General features: G+C 38.2%; 2 protein-coding genes across 12 annotated transcripts in view; one reads left to right on the top strand and one right to left on the bottom strand.

Moving 5' to 3' along the window:
• LOC123583643 overlaps positions 1–27,214 on the top strand; it is a 252,374-nt gene that overhangs the window by 109,680 nt on the left and 115,480 nt on the right. The window lies entirely within an intron of this gene.
• The window catches only part of FRMD5 (FERM domain containing 5), a 321,525-nt gene that overhangs the window by 182,559 nt on the left and 111,752 nt on the right, over positions 1–27,214 (bottom strand). The window contains exon 1 of one of the 11 annotated variants that reach the window (XM_045449922.1): positions 6,719–7,385. The exons of the other annotated variants lie outside the window; for them this stretch is intronic. The gene's annotated coding sequence lies outside the window, so the exon portion shown is untranslated. Of the gene's footprint in view, positions 1–6,718; positions 7,386–27,214 lie in introns of those variants that run through there. 11 annotated transcript variants of the gene reach the window in all.

Genomic DNA, 27,214 nt, shown 5'->3' with positions numbered 1-27,214 from the left:
ACATATACATTATCTCTGCATAGTGCTCTATAAGTACCCAATAAATGTTAGCTGTTATTAGCAATTAAACAAGGCTATATAATAATTAATTAGTGTGGTCCAACCTTTCCTGCACAGAAGGAATCACTTCAATGTTCCTAACACCTTATCCAACCCTTACTTAAACATATCTGGTGATGGGTAGCTCACTGCTTTTCAAGGCAAGCTATTCCAATTTTAGGCAGCTGCAATCGCTAGAAAGTTTCTCCTTCTATTTTTAATCCAAATCTTTAACTTCCAAACATTAGTCTTGGTTCTGCCTTTTCAAGCTATGAAAAATGTCTGGGCCCTCTTCCACACAAGCCTGTCACAATCTGGCACCTGCTATCTCATCATGTGGTGCTTTTGGAAACTAGTCTGCTCCTCTCTAGTCCTGTGACTCAGGACACATCTCTCTGAGCCTGTTTCCTCATCTCAAAAGTTGGAGTCCCAGATTAAATAATCTCTAAGGTTTTTCCTCCCAGGAAGGAAATATTATCCTTTTCAGTCTCCTCATCACCTTGCTGCCTTCCTTTGAGTATGTTGCAGTTGGTTAACGTCCTCCTTAAAATGTAATCCCCTGAACGGAACACAAAACTGAAGTTCTGGTCCTATTTAATGCAACTTAATAGAAGCATTTGGGGTTACATTCTACCACTTTGCTTTATGGTGAGTTTATAGCTAAAAAAATTTCATGGATCCTTTTGCCATAAAATGCTACCTTCTTTATCCAGAATTGATCTTTGGAATCCATAATCAGGATTATTATATTTATTTCTGTTTAATGTCAGCTTTTGAAGATCTGTCCCATCATTTCAGCTCATGAAGCTTTGTTTTAATTTTAACTGTGTCAGTCATTCATTGTATTAATGAAGGTACATCGATCATATTCTTATCAGGGAAACATTAAAAATATCTTTTAATATTCCACCACATATTAATTGCTTATATGTAAAAACTGCTTCCTCACTGTTTTTTTTACCATTTTATTTTTTTAAATTTATATCCAACTTAGCATATAATGCAACAATGATTTAAGGAGATTTCTTAATGCCCCTTACCCATTTAGCCCACCCCCCCTCCCACGACCCCTCCAGCAACTGTTTGTTCTCCATATTTAAGAGTCACTTATGTTTTTCCCTCTCCTGTTTTTATATTATTTTTGCTTCCCTTCCCTTATGTTCATCTGTTTTGTATCTTAAAGTCCTCATATGAGTGAAGTTATATGATATTTGTCTTTCTCTGACTAATTTCGCTTAGCATAATACCCTCTAGTTCTATCCACACAGCTGCAAATGGCAAGATTTCATTCTTTTTGATTGCTGAGTAATACTCCATTGTGTGTGTGTGTGTATGTGTGTGTGTACACACACACACCACTTTATCCATTCATCCATCGATGGACATTTGGGCTCTTTCCATACTTTGGCTATTGTTGGTAGTGCTGCTATAAACATTGGGGTGCATGTGCTCCTTCAAAACAGCATACCTGTATCCCTTGAATAAATACCTAGTAGTGCAACTGCTGGGTCGTAGGGTAGTTCTGTTTTTAATTTTTTGAGTAACCTCCATACTGTTTTCCAGTATGGAAAACTGGCTGCACCCGTTTGCATTCCCACCAGCAGTGCAAAAGAGATCCTCTTTCTCTGCATCCTTGCCAACATCTGTTGTTGCCTGAGTTGTTAATGTTAGCCATTCTGACAGGTATGAGGTGGTACCTCATCGTGGTTTTGATTTGTATTTCCCTGATGATGACTGATAAGCATTTTTTCACGTGTCTGTTTGCCATCTGGATGTCTTCTTTGGAGAAGTGTCTATTCATGTCTTTTGCCCATTTCTTCACTGGCTTATTTGTTTTTTGGGTGTTGAGTTTGATAAATTCTTTATAGATTTTGGATACTAACCCTTTATCCGATATGTCATTTGCAAATATTGTCTCCCATTCCATCAGTTGCCTTTTAGTTTTACTGATTGTTTCCTTTGCTGTGCAGCTTATTTTGATGAGGTCCCAATATTTCATTTTTGTTTTGTTTCCCCTGCCTCTGGAGACGTGTTGAGTAAAAAGTTGCTGGGGCCAAAGTCAGAGAGGTTTTTGCCTGCTTTCTCCTTGAGGACTTTGATGGCTTACTGTTTTACATTTAGGTCTTTCATCCATTTTTAATTTAGTTTTGTGTATGGTGTAATAAAGTGGTCCAGGTTCATTTTTCTGCATATCGCTGTCCAGTTTTCCCAGCACCACTTGCTGAAGAGACTGTCTTTATTCCATTGGATATTCTTTCCTGCTTTGTCAAAGATTAGTTGGCCATACATTTGTGGGTCCATGTCTGGGTTCTCTCTTCTGTTCCATTGATCTGAGTATCTGTTTTTGTGTCAGTACCATACTGTCTTGATGATTACGGCTTTGTAATACAGCTTGAAGTCTAGGATTGTGATGCCTCCTGCTTTGGTTTTCTTTTTCAAGATTGCTTTGGCTATTTGGGGTCTTTTCTGATTCCATACAAATTTTAGGATTGTTTGTTCTAGCTCTGTGAAAAATGCGCTTCCTTACTGTTAATGTTAGATTTTTTTTTTTTTTTAGGAAAACCATGTATGCCAACATAATTTTTTAATTTTATTTTATTTTTTAATGTTTATTTATTTTTGAGACAGTGAGAGAGAGGCAGAGAAAGAAGGAGACAGAGAATCCCAAGCAGGCCTTGCACTGTCAGGGCAGAGCCTGATGTGGGGCTGAAACTCACAGAGGGTGAGGTCATGACCTGAGCTTAAATCAGGAGTCGAGATGCTTAATTCACTGAGCCACCCAGGGACCCCTAATGTTGGACTGTTTTTAAAGATATTTCTTAAGAGTTCTGATGTACAAACCAACTGAAAACATGTTTTGATTCTTTCAACTTCATTAGTTCTTTTACTGATCTTAAAACCAGGACATAAAGTAGTCAAAACAAAGAGCAGGGTATGCCTCTCACTGTGTTGGGACTGCCTGATGGGAGAGGAACTGATCCATACCACTCTGCAAACATTTGCACCTTCTTCTATTTATAACAAGTAATGAATGCCTTTCCTTTGTTAATTAAATAGGAGATTTTATTTTCTTTTAATATGAAATTTATTGTCAAATTGGTTTCCATACAACACCCAGTGCTCGTCCCAACAGGTGCCCTCCTCAATGCCCATCACCCACTTTCCCCTCCCTCCCACCCCCCATCAACCCTCAGTTTATTCTCAGTTTTTGAGAGTCTCTTATGGTTTGCCTCCCTCCCTCTCTAACTTTTTTTTTCCCTTCCCCTCCCCCATGGTCTTCTGTTAAGTTTCTGAGGATCCACATAAGAGTGAAAACATATGGTATCTGTCTTTCTCTGCATGACTTATTTCACTTAGCATAACACTCTCCAGTTCCATCCACGTTGTTACAAAAGGCCATATTTCATTCTTTCTCATTGCCATGTAGTATTCCCTTGTGTATACAAACCACAATTTCTTTATTCATTCATCAGTTGATGGACATTTAGGCTCTCTCCATAATTTGACTATTATTGAAAGTGCTGCTATAAACATCGGGGTACAAGTGCCCCTATACATCAGCACTCCTGTATCCCTTGGGTAAATTCCTAGCAGTGCTATTGCTGGGTCATAGGGTAGATCTACTTTTAATTTTTTGAGGAACCTCCACATTGTTTTCCAGACAGGCTGCACCAGTTTGCATTCCCACCAACAGTGGCAAGAGGGTTCCCGTTTCTCCACATCCTCTCCAGCATCTATAGTCTCCTGATTTGTTCATTTTAGCCACTCTGACTGGTGTGAGGTAGTATCTGAGCGTGGTTTTGATTTGTATTTCCCTGATGAGGAGCGACGTTGAGCATCTTTTCATGTACCTGTTGGCCATCCGGATGTCTTCTTTAGAGAAGTGTCTATTCATGTTTTCTGCTCATTTCTTCACTGGATTATTTGTTTTTCAGGTGTGGAGTTTGGTGAGTTCTTTATAGATTTTGGATACTAGCCCTTTGTCCCATATGTTATTTGCAAATATCTTTTCCTATTCTGTTGGTTGCCTTTTAGTTTTGTTGATTGTTTCCTTTGAGGTGCAGAAGCTTTTGGTCTTCATGAGGTCCCAGTAGTTCATTTTTGCTTTTAATTCCCTTGCCTTCGGAGATGTGTCGAGTAAGAAGTTGCTGCGGCTGAGGTCAGAGAGGTTTTTCCCTGCTTTCTCCTCTAGGGTTTTGATGGTTTCCTGTCTCACTTTCAGGTCCTTTGTCCATTTTGAGTTTATTTTTGTGAATGGTGTAAGAAAGTGGTCTAGTTTCATTCTTCTGCATGTTGCTGTCCAGTTCTCCCAGCACCATTTGTTAAAGAGACTGTCTTTTTTCCGTTGGATATTCTTTCCTGCTTTGTCAAAGATGAGTTGGCCATACTTTTGTGGGTCCAATTCTGGAGTCTCTATTCTATTCCATTAGTCTATGTGTCTGTTTTTGTACCAATACCATGCTGTCTTGATGATGACAGCTTTGTAGTAGAGGCTAAAGTCTGGGATTGTGATGCCTCCCACTTTGGTCTTCTTCTTCAATATTACTTTGGCTATTCGGGGTCTTTTGTGGTTCCACACAAATTTTAGGATTGCTTGTTCTAGCTTCAAGAAGAATGCTGGTGTAATTTTGATTGGGATTGCATTGAATGTGTAGATAGCTAAATAGGGTATTTTAAACGTAGCTAAACTACCTGTCCTCCTGAGGTGAAGAAGGTAAAGATTATTATGGAAATTTACTGTCATAGACAATTTAACAAGTTTTTAAAAGCTTTGGAATTAGTTACTGCTTGCCTCCATTATAAAAACTTCCATTGAAAAGCTCAGTGGTTTTCCTTTTGTAGGACTCCAGAATTTACCATGTTACATTCCTTTATGTCATACTAATTAACATCCATATGACTGTGTTCAAGTTCTAAGAAGTTCATTTCACTAACTGGATTATGATTGTAAATGTCAGATACTGTCCCTTTCAAAGCTAAAATTGTCCCAAATTTTTGTTAACAAAAAAATAGTCTGTGCTTATTATCTATAAATTATACCTTGATAAAATCTTTAAAATGACAAAAATAGCAGTGCCTGGGTGGCTCGATCAGTTAAGCACCTGACTCTTGATTTTGGCTGAGGTCATGATGTCTCAGTTTTTAAGGTTGAGCCCCATGTGAGGCTCTGCACTGACAGCACAGAAGGGATTCTCTCTCTCCTTCTCTCTCTGCCCTTTCCCTGCTTCTCTCTCTCTCTCTCAAAATAAACATTTTAAAAAACATTAAAAATCAAAATAAAAAAACAGTAAAAATTTCATCTTTCAGGTAAATCTTGGTATTTCTCTCCCTGTTGCATGATTTCCTCTATATTCTCTAAATGCATAGGGATTTTTGATTAATATTATTATTTTGACAGTCAAATTTTATTGACCACCTATTACCATGCTGACATGTTCACAAGAGCAAAAAAGCAAAACATGGACATTAGAATCTTGACCCACCTCAAACCTTGACCTTGTCTCACTGCACAGTTTCACTCCTGGTTTTCTCTGTAGGTTTTACAGACTGACCCCACTATTCACAAGAGTCACTCCATGATGGCTGCACTTGGCCTAATCTCAAGTTGATGACACATCCCCTTTCAAGCCATTCCCTCCTCTGGGACCCATATCCTTTAACAGACAAAATGGGTCCTCTCTGATGCCAATTCATATGAAACTTTTTTAACCTGGTAGAATTTTATGGTCCATAACAATAAAACATTAGTATGAACTGTGAGCTAGACCATGGGGATATGTGATGACATAACACAGTATCTGTTAAAATGGGATTCTATCTGTAACCTATTCCAGTCAGCACTAATCCAAATGGTATCTATTCTTTAAAAAGAGACAAGAACCTAAGGCCTCATTCTAGAATATCTTTTTCAAGTCTGGGCTATATATCCATTGTAACAAGATTGTCTAAACTGGAAAATGGGAAACAATTAGTCTGCTTTGCAGACAAGTCACTGCATCCTTAGTCCTGAAGCATTACCAAGTATATCTATAAAATGAGTTGATGAGGGGCGCCTGGGTGGCGCAGTCGGTTAAGCATCCGACTTCAGCCAGGTCTCGATCTCGCGGTCCGTGAGTTCGAGCCCCGCGTCAGGCTCTGGGCTGATGGCTCAGAGCCTGGAGCCTGTTTCCGATTCTGTGTCTCCCTCTCTCTCTGCCCCTCCCCCGTTCATGCTCTGTCTCTCTCTGTCCCAAAAATAAATAAACGTTGAAAAAAAAAATTTATAAAAAAAAATAAAAATAAAATGAGTTGATGAGACTAAATTACTGATTTTCTGTCTGCTCAGACTCATAGGAACCCCCACCTACGAAAGTAATATTGGGCTACATGTTAATTTTATTTCAAAAAGCTTATTTGCTACATCATCTAAATAAAATGTCATATCTTTTTTTTTTTTTTCTGAGCTGGAGTTATGGTCCTAACCATGATTTTTCTCATGTTGACCAGAAGTCCTGCTCGGCTTTAATAAAATTAGGAAACAAATGCATTATTACTTAATCAATGTAGAATTGTAAATCTTTCAAAAGTTGGAGGCCACGGGAAACAAAATTATTAAAAGGATCTTTGGCAAAGAAAAAATGGTAATCACAGAGCTAGATCACTGAGTTATATTTTCAGCTAATAATTACTGTGTACTTACCTGTGAAAGGTTTTCCTCTAGGTCTGAGGGTTATAGGGATAACATTGAGACGTCCATGGTACAGTCCAATGAAGGGGATGATCTCTTAGGTGCCTTCCATCTGCAATATGGAAGGTCTACCTATATGTTAAGGGGGAAGTTATTTGTTGTTGGTAGTGCTATTTTAATTTATGATTTTCCCCTCAACTGTAGTTAGGCTATAAGAAACTTTTAAAATTTCCTCACAAAGGGCACAAAACTCCCTGCCTGCTTTTCATAATAATGTCAGTTTTTACGCCATCACCAACCATTCCTTCCTAGGTCTACATATCAGAGGTCTAGAACTTACACCATAAGCAACCAGGAGATGGGAGTATCGGGGTCTTTCTTGAGGCTAAGGTCATAGCAAGGGTTGGGAAAGCTCAGGATGATGAATAGCCAGCTTCTCTGTCCAGGCCTCAGTACAAGCGAATCCTGATGGTAAAGTACGATTCTTAGGTCCTGCATAGTATAAAATAGAACATGTTTGCTTCTTGTCTCTGCATAATAAATCTCTTAAAAACCACACAGCCCTTGGAAGGTTACTAGACATTGCTGGTTTGATACAGAGCCATCATTCGTCAGCCCAGAAAATGTCATCTCCCTGGCTTAGAGAGTAACAATTTTAAAGTATCGGATGGGAAATGAGGTCTTAACCAAATAGACCTCAAATTGCAAATTCTAAAGTGGTGTCAATTTTAATGGAAAATAAATAAATCACTTCCAACAAGATGCATCTTAACCCTTGAATAGCCATAGTTTATCACAGATATTAAAGGATCTAAGTTCTTAAGCCTCCATTTCCAAGCACATAGTTTAAGTATTATAAAAGAACAGGTATTTCTCCTATTAATTTAAGTGAGCTCTGACCCAACCTGCTTTCTTGACACCTGTAATAAAAAACATTCAATAGCAAATATACCTAGATGATGGTATAAATACAGAACACTATCCTCTTTAGACAGTACTTTCCTTTTACATAGGTTCCACTGTATCGAAGGGAACAAGTATATATGCATCCACGTAAGCATTCAGAGTTGTCTCCCCTGCATGTTCCCTTTTAGACCCATTTCTTCCATAGAAATTCCATACGGAAAGGAGTGAGCCAACTCAAAAACCAACTGTCTAAATTCAATTATTCACTCCCCTGGTACGAGAGTAGGAACTTGTGAAAACACAAGTCCCAACAGGCAGAAGGAAATAATCTGAAAAATGAAAAGCTCTATGAACCAGTACAAAGGTTTCCCAGTCTCTGGGTGTGAAACAATCCCTCGTCAAGTCATCTCTCAGTCTGAGATGCCCAGAAATGGGTATCTGAGAGTAGCCCATGCTTGTTACCAGAAATCTCAATTCTAGCCGTTACATATACTCCTAGAAATACCCAACTCATCTACATGGCTGGCACATATTTGCTCTTGGATACAGACTGCTGTAGAGAAAAGTTGTGATGTCTGAAATCACAACATTCTTGTCCTGATTCTTTCCCCAGAAAACATTTCTTTTGCTCACTGTCCCGGAACATTATTCCTGGGGAGATCTATAAGCCAAAGATGACAGGTTACAGCATATCCATGTTGATGGGTAACTGAACACAGTTTAGGAGTCAACTGTCATTACCTATCATGGCTTAACATTCAAGTCAATCAAAGAAGGTGCCCTCTACTTAGAACACACACACAACTATTTTCCCTTTTCTTCCTAGGAACTATGGTGTACTATTCTGGGACAGGAAATATTACTAGAATGGCTGAGGTTCTGTTTGAGAAAAATCATTACAGAGAAATGGGAATTTCTTTACACATTCTTAAATATAGGAGGAAAACATTCAATTGCATTAATCGTCAAAAATATTAATCAAAACTATACAAGGCTGCAAAAAAATGACAAAAGACCATTTCTGATATATTAAATTGGCAAAGTTTAGAAAGGCAATACTGTTTTTGGCACAACTTTTATATTGGGCATTTTGGCTATTTGTGCCAAAAATTTTACAATGCTTGTAACAACTGACTCAGTAATTCTACTTTAAGGGCATTTATTTTAAAGCAATAATCAAATATATATATAAAGACATATAAACACAAATGTTCATCCTCAAATAATAGGAAAATCTATTTTTTTATAGAATAGTCCAACAATAGGGATTTGGTTAAATAAATTGTGGTGTACCCATGAGAGAATACTATGCAGCTATTTTCTAAAAAGGACACATTCTGCCATATCCTATATCAATTACTATCTCTGGCATAGTGTGATAGGAACAATTAAGAGTTTCTTTATAATATTTCCAAAATTTTTGAAAATTTGCAAAAGCATACTGTTTTTATATGAAGAAACAATGATTTATAACAGTAACAACTGCCTTGAGTACTCACTTTGTGCCAGATTGAACAGATAAGCGTTTTTTCAGTAATTATCTCATTTAATCTTTACCATAATCTTATGAGGCTGGGTACTATAATTAGCACCATTTTGAAACTACAGAAGTGACAGAGTTGGGACTTGAACACAGATCTAATTCCAAAGCTTGTGCCCTTGACCACTTTTAACCACTAAGAGCTATCACATTTCTGAGTTACTTTTCTTGGAACCAAGTTTTCCAAGAAGCACTAACACATCCAATTTCATATGGAAAGAGAAAAATAGCAAATAAAGAGTTTGGAATTATTCCATGCTAAAAGGACAAGGAATCCTTTATGACTCTACACATAGCTTGAATTTGGGTAGGGTACTGTTTCTATAAGCCTATGATAAGAGTGACACATGTTTAAATTCATCAAGCAAATTGGAGGAGTGGCCTCAAATCTCTACAGCACAGAGTTTCTACACACTTAGTTCTCTTACACTGTCACATGTTATTGATGTTAAGTGATACTTGGTGGCAATCATGATAAAGCAAACTTCAGTGACAAAAACCACATTCACTTGGGTTTTGCTAAAATTGGAGATTTTCTATGATCCAGAGGATTTAATCAAGCTTTAAGCAATGATCGCCCAGTCAGTATGCACTCAGCAAGTCCCTCAGTCCTCTGATTTTGGGGCAAGAACATGTTTTCACATGGATGAGCCATTCTTGGACACTCATATGAGGAACCATCACACATATTTTAAAGGAGTCATTCACATCTTTGAAAAACAACCTACACATGATCTCTATTTGAATGTTAAGGAATAACCTTAAATATATTCATGGGAAGTATTTAAATGTGTTCTTTCAAAAAAATGAGGTATTGTATGTTTCTTGTACTGAGCTCTATAACATGGTAAAATGAACAATTTCTCATTCATTTTTGCCTTTTCCCACTGCTGTTGTAGCCAAACTAGATCAACCATGCAGTGAGCCCATCAACTATTTTGCAATAACTTATAATAAAAAATTCAAATGGCCAAATTGGACTTCATAGCTAACAGCCTGTCTTAAATATATCAATTAGATAGTAGTAAATATCCACATAATTTGGAACTTACTGGAAACTAATCATGTAAAACTGATGTGGTTGTCGCCTTTTATGAGCAAATGATATTCTGTAGTAGATTAGTGACTAACTTCAGGAGAAAGCTGGCAAGATTAAACTTTCACATCAAACCCTATGAAGATTTACCTTGTCTAACTGTGAGTGTGAAGTCTGTGGGTAGTCAGGCTTAACCCAAAGGAAGAAACCATTGCTGGACTCTAACACTCTACCATTTTCCCAGGATAGATCTGATTTTACTCTACCTGCTAGAGGGGATGCAAATCACTTCTTACATATACTGTATCACAAAGTAAATACTCAGATAAGTAACTGCAAGATTAAAAAAAAAAGACAGTGCAGCAAGCTCAAGTTCAAGGCCAAAAGACATTTGATGATTCAAATAAGTGAAAATATTGATAGGAAAATATTAACTTCTCACTTTTTAACCAAAATGACTCAACAGAGTCTAGAAAATTTTAAAATGTGATCATCACTAACAAATATAGTAAGTGCTCTTCCTTTGAACAGAGAAGGGGGAAAACTAAGTGGCTAGATGTATTAAAGTAACTAAGTGAAAAAAGGTTTCTTCAAATACTGCCTATTACTGGACATGTAAAAGTGGGCATGGAAATTTTTAAATTTCATTAGGAAATAATTATAAAACATCTGCTATGGAAAGTAAGCCTATGCTAGGTTTCATGAAGGTTATGAAGATGAGAAAGTTTTAAAGTTATCATGATTTATGTATCCTTAAACAAAAAAAGGTAGCCAGTGAAGACTTAGGTTAATTTTCTAGCTTATATATTACATGCATATGTTATATACTATGGTAGAAAATCCCCTAAGCTATCCATTTGCAAAGCAAAAAATAAGATTATTGAGAAAACAGGAGCAGAATGGCAGGGGCAGAGGGGCAAGAGCAGATTTAAAATCTTTTATTTTCTAAGGGCAAATGGTGATTATTTTCCAACTAGGTTTTTTTTTTTTTTTTTTTTTTTTTTTGAAAGTCAAAAGGCATGGTAACTGGTTTTTGGATGTGGTTTTTCTCCCTTTTACTCTAGAAAGGAACTATATTTTCCAAAACCTATATCCTGTAACTGTTTTTTTCCTAAGGGTTTAAAGAACACTGTGTAGCCTTACATTGGCTTAAACGATCAGACCCTACCATTTACCTAAAATTCAAATAAGCTGGAGAGGATTATCTCAAAAAAAGATTTTGTATAAAAATATCAAAGAGGGCTTACTATAAAACAGTTCAGTGATTGTAAGTAATGGCATGTTGCTGTCCTAAAATTCACATAGAGATTGACAGTGGTGATGGTTGTACAACATTATGAATGTATTTAATATTAATGAACCATACACTGAAAAATGGTCAAGGTGGGGGGGCGCCTGGGTGGCTCCATCAGTTGAGCGTCCAACTCTTGATTTTGGCTCAGGTCATGATTACAGAGTCATGGGATCAAGCCCTATAGAGGGACTGAGTCCTCCGTTGGGCTCTGCATGGAGTGTGGAGACTGCTTGATTCTCTCTCTCTCTGTCTCTCTCTGTCTCTCTCCCTCCCTCCATCCCTCCTTCCCTCCGCCCTTCTCCCCCACACACGTGCGCTCTCCCTAAAATAATTTTTTTTAATGGGCAAGGTTGTTAAGTTTTATGTTACATGTATTTTATCACGAATATTAAAATTAGGGAAAAGAGTTGATGGGAGAGGTCCAACAAGCAGTGGACGACTCAGATCTGGGGTTCAAGACAGAAGATAGGACTAGTGATAGATATTTAAGAGCTTTGTACATAGGAGTATTATTTTGCATCACTGCCTGGCATGGTTATGGTGCTCTAATTTACAACCCTGAGATGCAGAGTCACATGCTTTACTGACTGAGCCAAGCCAGATGCCCCCAGATCATAAGCTTTTAAAGGGCAATGGAATGAATACCTTACTCATCTATGTGTCCTATGCAGCATTAGGACAACACCTCTAATAGGTAGCTAACAGGTATTTATAAAAATTGAACTGGGAAAGATTGATGGTGGAGTAGGAGAACCCTAGGTTCACCTCCCACACAAATATATCTAGGTAACTATCGTATCCTAAATACCCCAGAAATTGACTTGAAGAGTGGCAGAACAAACTCCACAAGTAGAGGTAGAAAAGAGGCCACAATGAAGAAGGTAGCAAGTGTGGAGACACAGTTTGGGGGAAACAGACCATGGCTGCTGTGGTGGGGAGGGAGCCGTGGTCATAGAGAAGGGCAAGAGACAGACTGACACACAGGAGAGCACACAGGAAAAAGAATCCCCATAGCAGTTGGCTTGGAAAGTGAGAGGGCCCAAATTTCGTGACTTCTTGCAACCAGCAGGGCTTAAAGCCTGTTGTTTTAATGTTTATTTATTTTTGAGAGAGACAGAGTGCAAGTAGGGGAGGGGCAGAGAGAGAGGGAGACACAGAATCTGAAGCAGGCTCTGTGCTCCGAGCTGTCAGCACAGAGTCCAATGCAGGACTTGAACTCAGGAACTGTGAGATCATGACCTGAGCCGAAGTCACCAACTGAGCCACCCAGGTGCCCCTTAAAGCCTGGTGTTCAAAAAAATTTTTAATTTTTACATTTATTTATTTTTGAGAGACAGAGAGAGACAGAGCACAAGTGGGGGAGGGGCAGAGAGAGAGGGAGACACAGAATCGGAAGCAGGCTCCAGTCTCCAAGCTGTCAGCACAGAGTGCAATGCAGGGCTCGAACCCACGAGAACTGTGAGATTATGACCTGAGCCGAAGTGGGACACCTAACCGACTGAGCCACCCAGGCGCCCCAAAGCCTGGTGTTTTAAATGTCAGTGGGCATGGCTGGGACAGAGCCAGGAGGGCATTGCCCTGATCTTAGAGAAAAGAAAGGTAAACAACGTGTGGACATACAGTGTGGAAACAGCAATCTGAAGAGCACCTGGGACACACAGTGGGGAGGTTATTCCCTCATCTCAGAGCATGTCCCAGAGTGACAGAAGATATTTGCAAATGATGGATCCAATAAAAGATTAGTATCCAAAATATATAAAGAACTCATACAACTCAACACCCCAAAAACAAATAATCCAATTAAAAAATGGGCAGAAGATATGAACAGACATTTCTACACAGAAGACATCCAGATGGCCAATAGACACATGCAAAGATGTTCAACATCACTCATCAACAGGGAAATGCGAATCAAAACTACAATATCACCTCATACCTGTTAGAATGGCTAAAATCAACAACACAAGAAACAAGTGTTGGTAAGGATATGGAGAAAAAGGAATCTTTGTGCACTGTTGGTTGGAATGCAAATTGATAAAGCTACTGTGGCAACAGTATGGAGGTTCCTCAGAAAGTTAAAAAAATGATCCAGCAATCATACGTACTATTGGGCATTTAATCAAGGAATATAAAAACACTAATTCAAAGGGATACATGCATCTCTATGTATCATTTACAATAGTCAAATTATGGAAGGAGCCCAAGTATCCATTGATTGATGAATGGATAAAGAAGATGTGGTGTGTGTGTGTGTGTGTGTGCGTGTACACACAATGGAGTATTATTCATCCATAAAAATGAACTCTTGCCATTTACAATAGGGATAGAGCTAGAGAGTACAATTCTAAGCAAAATAAGTCAATCAGAGAAAGACAAATACAGTAAAACCTTGGATTGCAAGTAACTTGTTCTGTGAGTGTTCCACAAGACAAGCAAATGTTTCTAACAAATTTTAACTGATAAATGAGTGATGTCTTGCAACGCGAGTAGTACATGATGCCAAACGTCACATGATCACAACTGAGCCAATGATTCTTCTCTCATGTGTGCATGCTGCAGGATTGTGGGTGATTGCTTTGCTTCATTCTAGGTCAGGATGCCTGCAGATATAGACCCTTTCCTCTGCTGCCTTATTGCCATTTATATTAAATTCAGTATATGACAAGAGTTTATTAATACTGTACTATAGTCAACATCCAAGGGAGTGTAGACAATGGCCCCCATGCAGAAAAGGGTTAAAAATAAAGGCAGTAAGAAAAAGGAGATGATTCCAGTGGAAGTTAAGAAGGAAAACAATGAGAAGTATGAATGAGGTATATAAGTGGCCAAAATTGCAAGATTTTATTAGAAGTCTACGTCTGCATCTGGACTACAGAGGATGAGAAAAAGGCAGAGGAATCCCTCACTTCAAATGAGATTAGGGAGATGTGTAAAATGTGGGAAACAGTGCAAAATTTTGTAGAAAAGAGCCACCCAAATAAGGCTGTAGCAGTGCGAGCGATGAATCTCTTTAACGACAATGCAACGTCACATTTCCACAAAATCCTCAAAAGAAGGCAAAAACAAGTGTCATTGGATAGGTTCCTTGTTAAAGTTGCACAAAAAGAAAAAGATTCCATTGAGCCAGTAGATAGCAGTGATTCTGTGAGTGACAGTGAAAGTCATCCTATACAATAACCCTCCTCTCTCTTGTCTCCCTCACACCAGCCATGAAGGTTTCCAAAGGTAAGTACAGGTTAATTTATTTTTCTTTATATTTTGTCTTTTCTTTAGTATTTTGTATTATATTACAGTATTGTAATCATATTTATACGAATAGCGGAATGAATCATTTGAGTTTCCAGTATTTCTTATGGAGAAATTTGCCTTGATATACAAGTGCTTTGGATTATACATGTTTCAGGAAAGAATTATGCTCACAAAACAAGGTTTTACTGTACCATACAATTTCACTCTTATGTGGAATTTAAGAAACAAATGAGCAAAGGGAGAAAAAGGTGAGAAAAAGAGACAAATTAAGAAACTGACTCTTAACTAAATTTTATTTATTTATTTATTATTTATTTATTTATTTATTGGAAGAGAGATAGAGCAGGGGAGGGGCAGAGAGAGGGAGACACAGAATCTGAAACAGGCTCCAGCCTCTGAGCTGTCAGCACAGAGCCCGACGCAGGGCCTGAACCCATGTACCATGAGATCATGACCTGAGCTAAAGTCGGACTCTTAACCAACTGAGCCACCCAGGTGCCCAAAAACAGAATCTTAACTATAGAGAACAAACTGATGGCTACCAGACAGGAGGTGGGTGGGGGAATGGGTTAAATAGGTGATGGGGATTAAGGAGTGCACTTGTGATGAGCACCAGGTATTGTATGGAAGTATTGAATCACTATATTGTATACCTGAAACCAATGTTTAGTTTATTATATTAACTAGCTATAATTAAAATCTTAAAAGTTAAAAAAAAATAAAGTATGTAAGTAGGAATTTAAAAACTGAACTGAATCTGAGCACAAGACAGAGAACCTTCAGTCTTTTTCCATCTGGTGTACCTAGACCTGACATTTATAGATTTATTCTAAATCCTGGCTAATCATTTTGGCTCATTTGTAAATGAGAGGTCAGAGGTTTGCAGCTAGACCATAATGTCTGTATTTCAGAATCCATTTTACTACATGAGCATCATCCAATAAAAAGTGCAAGCCAGGGGCGTCAGGGTGGCTCAGTCAGTTAAACATCCGACTCTCGATTTTGGCTCAGGTCATGATCTCACGGTTCATGAGTTTAATCCCTTGTCTGGCTCTGCACTGACAGCGCAGAACCTGCTTGGGCTTCTTTCTCTCTCTGCCCCTCCCCAGATTGTTTGCTCTCTCTCAAAATAAATAAATACATTAAAAAAAAAAAAAGTGGAAGCCAGAACTTGCTACTTTTTTGGTTTACTCAACTCCACACTCTCCTTGTATACCCACCCCCTCCTGAGAATCCTGGCACATAGTTTCACAGCCAAAAATAAGGCACAAGGTCAAGCAGTGCTCCCTAGGCAGGGAGGATATTCCCTCCCTTCCTTTTGGAAACACTTCAACTAACCCTGTTTTAGTTTGGCTGCTTTGCCTCATTTCAAAAATATTTCATTATACTCTATAGCCTTTCCCTGGGTGCCCTAGTTAATTAAGTTTACATAATTTCCTACTGATGAGTTTTGAACAGCTTGTTCTGGATTTTCTCTCCTTTAATTTCTGCCTTTACTGACTGCTTAAAATCCTCAAATACAAACTTAGGAAAGTATGTGTTACCACGAAGATCACTATACTAATACAACAAAAATCACTCTGATTCTTTAAGAGATCTTCACTTGTCTGTTCCAGAAAACTAAGAAACTGTTAGGTGGAATCCATCAACAAGCCAGTAATAATAAACACAAAGAAGTCATTAGTTATATTCTTTCACATACAAGAATGAACTCTGGTCCATTCCTTTACTTATAATACATTTCACATTTACTAAGATCCTTTGAGATTCTTTCTCTGAGCTTAAGAACCCAGAGGATTAATGAAAAAAACTTACTAGGTGTGCGAAAATTATGCTCAAGCTGATTTATATCCCTCCTCAAACAGAATTCTTAACTGACATTTTACCTTTGTTTCTTGTGCCATAAATGAATAGCCTATAAGGTACTGAAAATGCATTCACTGTGGCCATCTTTGTGGCTGATGTGAATTGCCGCACAACCAATGGAAGTTTCTAATAATGAATATGGTCAAAATTAATGGGTCAGCTGTGCTGCAATCTGGTCCATCTGCTGCATATGCACAGCCTCAGAGGACAAGGAGGAAGGAAAGTGAACCCAAAACGTCAACACCAATATTCTAAAGCGTTTCATGATTCAAGAAATGGCATTAGACTTTTTTTTTAAATGTTTATTTATTTTTGAGAGACAGAGAGAGACAGATCATGAGCAGGGAGGCGCAGAAAGAGAGGGAGACACAGAATCCAAAGCAGGCTCCAGGCTCTGAGCTGTCAGCAAAGAGCCTGACGCGGGGCTCAAACCCACCAACTGTGAGATCATGACCTGAGCCAAAGTCAGATGCTTAACTGACTAAGCCACCCAGATGCCCTTTTTCAAAATTTTTTTAACGTTTATTTATTTTTGAGAAAGAGACACAGAGTGCAAGTGGGGGAGGGGCAGAGAGAGACACAGACAGAATCTGAAGCAGACTCCAGGCTCTGAACTGTCAGCACAGAGCCATACGCAGGGCTCAAACTCATGATCCATGAGATCATGACCGGAGCTGAAGTCAGAAGCTTAACTGACTGAGCCACCCAGGTGCACCAAAATGACAACAGATTTTAAAATTACTCTGAAATCTGCTTTTCTCATAAATTCTTTAGTTTCTTGGCACTTTGGGGAAAATATAACAATTTAACTTCATAAATGGTCATTCTTAAGACCAAAGTTTCGCACAATGTTTCTTCTTGCTCATGTTAACTCTATAAAATAAAGTTGCCCCATCCTCCACTAGCCCACATCAGAACACAGAGGAAAAGTGAGTTTCAAGGTTGCAACAAATCTTCAAATACACTCTTACCCATGAATCAAGAATAAATCTGCAATGGAAAAAACCAAACAAATGTATTTAAAAAAAATATTCTCAGGTGACTTTTCTGGCAGTGAGATCCCCTCCACTCCATATACTGAAATATTCTAGGTCAGCCAGGATTCTTGCTATGCGACAGTCTTCCTCCCTGGAGGAACCAGTGTTTTATCTCTGGTCAATTATGGATTTTGTCCATAATTGACAGCCAAATGTGCTGACTTTTCAGAAACATGCTTTGTACAAATTTCATTCCAGTGTTCTTTTATTTCTGTTGAAAACTACCTTGTTTCATGTGCCAAGAAACACTGAGATGGGAGGTTTTTTTAAATTTGTTTAAAAAAAAAATCAGTTTCCACATCCAGTATGCAGATTTTTTTTTAAACCCAGACATATATAATCACTTCCTGAAAGCATAGCTGAAGGTCATATTATGCAGTGGTGAGATGTCAAGCAAAGAAATACATACATTTCAATTTACAAGCTCACAAATGGTGTCAGTACTTGGAAAAGAAAATTCATAGGCTTGGGAATGAAAGATAAGATAGGGAACACTGGCTAATTGGCTAATTCACAAGGATAGCCTCTCCTTGGAACACGCATAATTCCCATTATGATAAGCACTTTGCAGGTGTGCTGAAGGAAGGAGAGATAAAGTTTGGCAATTAAGTTTGTGTTTCCCCCAGTGAATTCTGACTCCAACAACGGTACCAAAGGAGTGTGATGCAATTATGAAACTCAATTTCACAGGATTTTGTGGCTGAAGATACTTTGTCAATGACTCACTGAAAATGCTCATAATTTATGCCAAGCTTCTCAAACACTTTCTGATTATATACTTTAAAAGACAGATTAAGGGGCGCCTGGGTGGCGCAGTCGGTTAAGCGTCCGACTTCAGCCAGGTCACGATCTCGCAGTCCGTGAGTTCGAGCCCCGCGTCGGGCTCTGGGCTGATGGCTCAGAGCCTGGAGCCTGTTTCCGATTCTGTGTCTCCCTCTCTCTCTGCCCCTCCCCCGTTCATGCTCTGTCTCTCTCTGTCCCAAAAATAAATAAACGTTGAAAAAAAAAAAAAATTTAAAAGACAGATTAAGATGCCCTGTTTTTCATCTCTGGGCCTCTGTGGGCATATATAAATATCACAGGGTATTTCTTGCAATAATAAAACTGACAAAACAACTGGAAATATACAAGTTATCCTAAACCATCCTCTCTTCAGGATGCATTCTGGAAGATTAAGGCATGCAATCCCACAGAAGAGCAGAAGTGAATCAAGATCCATTTTAAACAACCAAAAAAAAAAATTATCTGATAAACTCCTTTTAAAATATTCAAAACAATGATCAAGGTTAGATTTCATTTCTCATTCCAGGCTTACATGGTTACCAACTGTTGAAACATTTTCATGCTATGTGCCTAAATTTTGAGGACAGAATTGCTGTCCATCCACAATCTAGCACATCTGTGTCCAACCTGACCACCTCAGCAGTCCTGCATAGGCGTCATGACTGGCTAACATGCTTCTAGCCAAGCTTCAACTGAGCCCAGGATTTTTCCCCCCACTGCTTTTATTTCATTGTTCTTAAATGCTTTACTGCTTTTCCTGTTGTTGATGTTAGAAGCCTAGAATGGTTTTACTGTTTAATGCATTTGTTGTGTTAAACACTAAAGACACTGAGATAAAGGTGAACCTGAAATAAAACAAGATCCATGGGATCAAACAATGAAAATAATAGAACATTCAAAAACAATGACAAAAGGCAAAGAGAGCAAAAACATAAAGACACAGAACAGTTTAAAAGGCCATACTGTGTCAAATCAATGGTTCATTCAGTTTAATATCTCCTCTCTGACAGTGGCACTAGGGTAAGTTGTATGGTAAAGCTTGTCATTCATGCTCTTTGATTTTGTCCTCTAAAGGTTAGAAAGATATCCTGAAAATATCTAGCTTTCATTAATAATACATTAAGCATCTAGTCATAATCTAGTCTTGGATTTGTCAGTATTTCTATCCAGTAAGTTATTTCTATTATTTCTTAATTGTTAAAACGAGTAATTCTTTTACTTGTTTTAAAACAATATGCATTCTAATCCAGACTCTGCCAGTAACTGGGTATTTCACACTGGGCAAGGTGAATAATGTCTGTCTGAGTGTCCCTGTCTATGTAATGAGGGGGCAGAGAAAAAGCAATCAATTAAGTCCCTCCCTGCTTTCAAATTTTATGATTTGGCTACCAAATTTCAAAAGGATGTTAATACACTCATCCTTACATTATACATACCCACTGTCTTGCAAATCATAACCTCCTCCACCTTTGTTTTCTCTGGACTTCAAAGAATTAGCTTTTCGTGGTTACAAGAGATCTCAAACATCAGATAATGCAACCCTAGGATGCCTGAATCATCATTACAGAATTCTCTACTGGCTGTCATCTTGATCCTGTTTGGATACTGTTACTGATAGAGAAGTTTATGAGGTGCCAAGGCAGCCCAATTCATTTTCAACTAACTCCAATTTTCAAAAATTATTCTGATATGAACTCGGATATAAATTTTGAAACACATCTATCTCCTTGCAACCTCTTGCTTGTTTCCTCTGGGGCAAGACAGAAGAAGAAGATCTAAATCTTTTTTCTACATGCTCCATGTGATAGATCTTCTAATACTGGAAGAAGCTATCACATTCCTCTCACTTGCCTCCCTTCTCCAGGCTAATCATCAGTTAGCCTTTATGCTTGTATCATAGTAGTTATTTCATTGGCTACTCTTCTCTGAACAAACTTCACCTTGACAGTGCCTGTCTGAAAATATATCATCCCAGACAGAAACTAACACTTTAGCCGGAGGATAGTTAAGTGCTAAGAATAGAACGATTATATCCTCCCTTGTTCCAAACACCCATTTGGATGTTTCTATTAACACAACTAAGATCACATTAACTTTTGAGATTTACACTTTTTAAGGCACTGCTATTCAGCCATATTTTCCTGACCTTATATCCATAAGTGGATACAGATGAGGGCTAGAAGCTCAAAATAGAAAGTTGGCCACTAGGGGTGTTAGGAGACATACTTCTTATTAACTGTGTGACTTCGGGCAAACAACTTCAATTTCCTGTGCCCTGGTTTTCTCATTTCTAAAAAATTTTTTGAATGTTTATTTATTTTTGAGAGAAAGAGAGAGAGAAAGAGAGAGAGAGAGAACGTGAGCAGGGGAGGGGCAGACAGAGAGGAAGACATAGAATTTGAAGCAGGTTCCAGGCTCTGAGCTGTCAGCACAGAGCCTGACGTGGGGGCTCCAACTCACAGACTGCAAGATCATGACCTGAGCCGAAATCGGATGCTTAACCGACTAAGGCACCCTATAGTTTTCTCATTTCTAAAATGGAAAGAACAATTCTTCTAAATATTTAAGATATTATAAAGATAAATGAACAGATATAACAATTACTTCCTTAAGGTAAAAGAATTATGGAAAAACAGGCTATAGTTCCTGAATGATTAAACATAGAGGTTCTATATGATTCAGTAATTTCACTCATAGGATGGATATACTCAAGGGAAATAAAAATATGTATCCACACAAACACTTGTATGCAATGTTCATAGCAACATTATTCATAATAGCCAAAAAGTAGAAGCAATTTAAATAACCATCAACTGATAAATAGATCAACAAAATGTGGTATGTCTGCATAATGGGATATTATTCAGCCATAAAAATGAATGAAGTACTGATACATGCTACAATGTGGATGAATCTTACATACATTATGCTAACTAAAAGAAGACAGACACAACAGGCCACATATTTTTGCATGACCCCATTTACATGCAATGTCCAGAATAGGCAAATATAAAGAGACAGAAAGTAGATTAGTGGTTGCCAGGTTAAGGGAAGAACAGTCTGAGAATTGACTGGTAAAGGGTACAAGGTTTCTTTTTGGTGTAATAAAAATGTTCTAAATGTGATTGTGGTGATGGCTACACAACTCAGTAAATACACTAAAAGTGAATTTTATACTAAAAGTGTATACTAAAAGTATTACACTTTTTAGTGTAAAAGTGAATTTTACACTTTAAATAGGTATATTGTATGGTTTGTGTTATACCTCAATAAAGTTGTTTTTTTTTTTTAATTTCTTTTTAATGTTTATTTATTTTTGAGACAGACAGAGACATAGCATGAACGGGGGAGGGCCAGAGAGAGGGAGACACAGAATATGAAGCAGGCTCCAGGCTCCGAGCTGTCAGCACAGAGCCCGATGTGGGGCTTGAATTTACGGACTGCGAGATCATGACCTGAGCCGAAATCGGCCGCTCAACCGACTGAGCCACCCAGGCACCCAATAAAGTTGTTTTTTAAAGGAACTATAGAGAGGTGCCTGAGTGGTTCAGTCAGTTGAGAGTCCAACACTCGATTTCAGCTCAGGTCATGATCTCATGGTTCCTGGGATTGAGCCCTACATCTGTGCTAACAGCACAGAGCCCGCTTGGGATTCTCTCTCTCTCCTCTCTCTCTGCCCCTTCCCCACCTCTCTCTCAAAATAAATAAGTAAATAAATAAATAAATAAATAAATAAATGTTAAAAAATATTTTTTTAATATAAGAACTATAGAAATGTAAGACATTCATTTACTTGTTAGGTCTCTAGTGAATAACCAACAGCAACTCTAAGAATACTTCCCTGAATTATAAAACTCAGAGACAATCATCACCATGGGAATTTTATTTATGATTCTTCTCAAAGATTGTGATGATAGTACACAATCTGGGGAAGCAGCATGCGTAAACCACAGCCAGGTATAAGGGTACATAAATGCCTGTGATCTGAGCACAAAGCAATTACCCATGGAAATCTAATATGGCCACTGGGAAATGTTCCCATATGCACAACCTTCACTCAGCAGATGGCATTTATATAGATTCTTATTTAACAAATGTAACTATCAGTTTGTTGTGAGTTTTTAAAAGTGAACAAGGGGCGCCTGGGTGGCGCAGTCGGTTAAGCGTCCGACTTCAGCCAGGTCACGATCTCGCGGTCCGTGAGTTCCAGCCCCGCGTCAGGCTCTGGGCTGATGGCTCAGAGCCTGGAGCCTGTTTCCGATTCTGTGTCTCCCTCTCTCTCTGCCCCTCCCCCGTTCATGCTCTGTCTCTCTCTGTCCCAAAAATAAATAAACGTTGAAAAAAAAATTTTTTTTAAAAGTGAACAAGTACTCCAAATAAACATTGTAGCCTAAAGAATGTTCATTAATTAATTCATTAATATACATTAATTAATGGTAATGGGGTGGACCAAATAACCTGAAAAGCCTTTCCCAGCAGAACTCAAACCCAGAGTGCAATATACAAACATCCTTTTAAATACATAGCTAAATTTTCAAGAAAAGAGGGAACTCTTGAGGGGCCAAAATAGAAAATTAAATAAAAAACAGTAGAGTAAACAAATGACCTGATGCAGATATTGGTCTTGAAAATATAAGGGGCTACATATGACATGAGAAGCCAAGGAAGAGGGTCTTGAATCAACCTAAGGAGTTTGGACTTTATCTGGTAGGCATAGAGTTATAAGAGGATGTAAAGTAGTAGTTGTCAATTATACCTCAATGAAGCTGAAAAGAAATGTAGAGAAGCAACATGATCAAATTTGTATTTTAGAAAAATTTTTCTGGCAGCAGTATGGCTAATGGATTTGAGGAAACCAAACCTGGGGAAGAGAGACAGGTTAGAAGACTATTAATAATAACTAGATTTATTGAGTTCTTATGTACCATCACAGAACTAAGAGCTTTATACATATTACCTCAATTATTATAACAACTCCACACTGAGATTATTCCATATTTTGATCAATAAAGAAACTGAGACTCGGGTTAAATAACTTGCTCAAGTCACATAATTAGCAATTAGTTAGGTTAAGATATACTAAGAGTCTGATGATTTAAGTGGAAGTTGAATAAAAGGGCTTAGAAGGCAGAATTGAGAGAGCCTGATGACCAGTTAGCTATAGGAAAACAAGAAAGGGAGGTGTTGAATTTCAATACAAGTAGTAATTACTATCTGTGTGTGCTTTACAATATAACATTATAAAAGGGATATTGGAGGTAACTCAATAAGCTAAATAAAAAATTCCATGACACAGTAATTCCACTCCTAGAGATACATGCAAAAGAACTAAAAACAGGTATCAAACAAATACTTGTACATCAATGCTCAGAGAAGCTTTATTTACAATAGCCAAAATGTGGAGACAACCCAAATGTCTATCAAGAGAAAAATGGAAAAACAAAATATGGTATAGTCATACAGCAGAATATTAGTCATCTATTAAAAGAATGAAGTACTGATACATGCTACAACATGGATGAACCTTGAAAAATTCATGCTAAGTAAAAGATGCCAACACCAAAGACCACATATTACATGATTTCATTTATATAAAATATCCAGAATAGGGACATCCATAGAGACAGAAGGCAGATTAGTGGTTCCCTTGGGTTGTGGATATGATAGAGGAATAGGAAATGATTCCTCAATAGTTGTGGCACTTTCTTTTACAGTGATTAAAATGTTCTGGGACTTGATAGTGGTGATGGTTCAACAACATGGTAAATATACTTAATACCTCTGAATTTTCTGTTTTAAAACAATTACAATGGTAAATTTTATGTTCTGTGTATTTTACCACAGTTTTTAAAAAGGGGATTGGCCTATTGATGGAACACTTCCATGGAGATATTTAAAGGGTAGAACTGTTACGGATGAGTGAGAAGGATGCATTTGTCTTTAAAAAAAAAAACAATCATTATATATTTTATGAAAACATTCACACTGTGAAAGGGAAACTGGCCTTAACAGAGCACTACTATGGAGAGGATTTCCATTCACAATACAGTATCACCATTCATGGTCTTGATAATACAAGAGGCAACACAGGGTCAGGGTTAGAAAGAGACAGAGCTAGTCCCTACCCTCATAGGTTTTAGAATCAAGGAGATTAAGTAGGATTCACAGAAATCTCAACAGCATACCAGTTAAAAACAATGTAAGATAAAAATTAAAGAGCAGTTCAGTCAACACATGCTGTGAGTTCAGAGGGGAAAACAGGGAAGGCAGTGTAGAAATAAACATGAAGGAAAAACCTAGTGCACTAGTTCAAAGCTTGGGTTTTTAGGTGGAGCACATTGGAGATTTACAGTAATGAAACTACTCTGTATGATACTACAATGATGGATACATGTCATTATAGATTTGTCCAAACCCATAGAATCTACAACACCAAGAGTGAACCCTGATGTCATCTATGGACTTTGGGTGACTCTGATGTGTCAACAGAGTTTCATCATTGTAACAAATGGCCCAACTCTGCTGGGGGATGCCCATATTGGGGTAGGCTATGCATGTGCAGTGGGGGAGTTGGAACATGGGAACTCTGTGCCTTCCACTCAATTTTGTTGTCAACTAAAACTGCTCCAAAAACTAAAATCTATTAACAAAAATAGTGCAGATTTCAGAGTCACACTGAACTTTGGCTCTACCATTTACTACCTCATGCAGGTTACTTTTCCTCAATTTCCTCATCTGAAAATTGGGAATAACAACAGAACCTATCCCAAATTGTTGTGAGGATTACATAAGTTAGTATATATTTAAAATGTTTTGAATAGAAAGTACTCAATTAGCTATCATCATTACATCATCATCAGCATCCCAAGCACTGAAGGAGGAGTAAATCATATTTAGGAATAAAACTCAGTATTCCAGGCCAGCAATTTTCAAACGTTTTTGAGTGTTCAATTAAGACAAAAACTGGAAGCCCAGTATTTACATGGAATTGAAGCACGGCTGTAACTGAAGTGATTGCTACATGGTGAGTCACATCATTTGAGAATTGTCCTGGACATTACAGGGCACTTACTTGGCGATTCGTTCATTCTTCAACATTTGGTGACCATCTACGTGCTAGTTGGTTTTTTAAAAAAGATTTTATTTTTAAGTAATCTCTACACCCAACATGGGGCTTGGAGCCACAACCCAGAGATCAAGAGACACACGTTCTACCAAATGAGCCAGCCAGGCCCCCACTATGTGCTAGATTTTGTAAGAGATCATGAGTGTAAGGGGGCCAGCCAGGTCCCCACTATGTGCCAGATTTTGTAAGAGATCATCATTTAAGAATTGTCCTGGACATTACAAAGCACTTACTTGGGGATTCATTCATTCTTCAACATTTGGTGACCATCTATGTCCTAGCTGGTTTTTTAAAAAAGATTTTATTTTTAAGTAATCTCTACACCCAACATGGGGCTTGGATCCACAACCCAGAGATCAAGAGAAACACGTTCTACCAAATGAGCCAGCCAGGCCCCCACTATGTGCCAGATTTTGTAAGAGATCATGAGTATTTGGCAAAGACAGACCTAGAACCTGCTCTTCAAGGAAGTTACATATACCCTATTGATAAGACAGGCAAGAATCCAACAACTTTTTAATACAACTTCACTGAGAAATAATTTGCCTGATAAAATTCACCCATTTAAAGTATACAATTGAATGGTTTGTGGTGTATTGCACAAGATTGTGCAATCATCACTATAATCAATTTTAGAATATTTTCATCACCCCACAAAGAAACTCGTTACCCAGGAGTCCATTCTTATATGTAAAATAAGAAAGAAAAAACCCTATGTAAAACTATTACAAAGGTTATAAGTGTATGCATAATGTGGAACTGACCACTCCTTGTCAATACAAGATCCCAGGAGATAAACAGGCATGCCAGCTTTCCTTTAAAAAGGTGATCAGTTTGGGGCACCTAGGTGGCTCAGTTGGTTGAGCATGTGACTCTTGATTTTGATTCAGGTCATGATCCCAGGGGTCATGGGACTGAGCCCTGTGTTGGGCTCTGCACTGAGCATCGAGCCTGCTTGGGATTCTCTTTCTCCCTCTGCCCCTCTCCCCAGCTCGCAACGCTCTCTAAAATTTAAAAAATTTGGGGCGCCTGGGTGGCGCAGTCGGTTAAGCGTCCGACTTCAGCCAGGTCACGATCTCGTGGTCCGTGAGTTCGAGCCCCGCGTCAGGCTCTGGGCTGATGGCTCAGAGCCTGAAGCCTGTTTCCGATTCTGTGTCTCCCTCTCTCTCTGCCCCTCCCCCGTTCATGCTCTGTCTCTCTCTGTCCCAAAAAAAATAAATAAACGTTAAAAAAAATTAAAAAAAATTTATTTGAGTGGTTCAACAATCAGAGCAAGCAAAAGGAAAAGAATCAGGAAGTAAGGAATAACAAGAATCTCACTGGATGAAATCCACAGTCCATGAAGCCAGGTAAGTCAAGATATCATAAGTGCACAAGGCTGAAGAGATGAAAAAGTAACTGGTTAGGCATAAGAGCCTAATAAAATTTTGGTTTCCAGCCTTCCCTTTATTTTAAAAGTGAGTGCATAGTAAAAACTTCCAACACTGTGTCCCTTAGCACTGTGTCATGAGCGTGTGTTTGTGCACACACACATATGCTCACTTTTATCACTCACTTGAACTATATCTGTGATTTAGGGAAATTCTACTCCAATCCCCATTTTAAACATGGCTGTTGTGAAGTTCAGGCCAAAGGCAGACTATGACAATGCCAGGAATCTGAAAATGAGTG

Source organism: Leopardus geoffroyi, chromosome B3 (genome assembly GCF_018350155.1).
Source record: "Leopardus geoffroyi isolate Oge1 chromosome B3, O.geoffroyi_Oge1_pat1.0, whole genome shotgun sequence".
In the NCBI taxonomy this organism is placed as follows: domain Eukaryota; kingdom Metazoa; phylum Chordata; class Mammalia; order Carnivora; family Felidae; genus Leopardus; species Leopardus geoffroyi.
The sequence above is the reverse complement of the archived record's forward strand: the minus strand, read 5'-3'. Positions and strand labels throughout refer to the sequence as shown.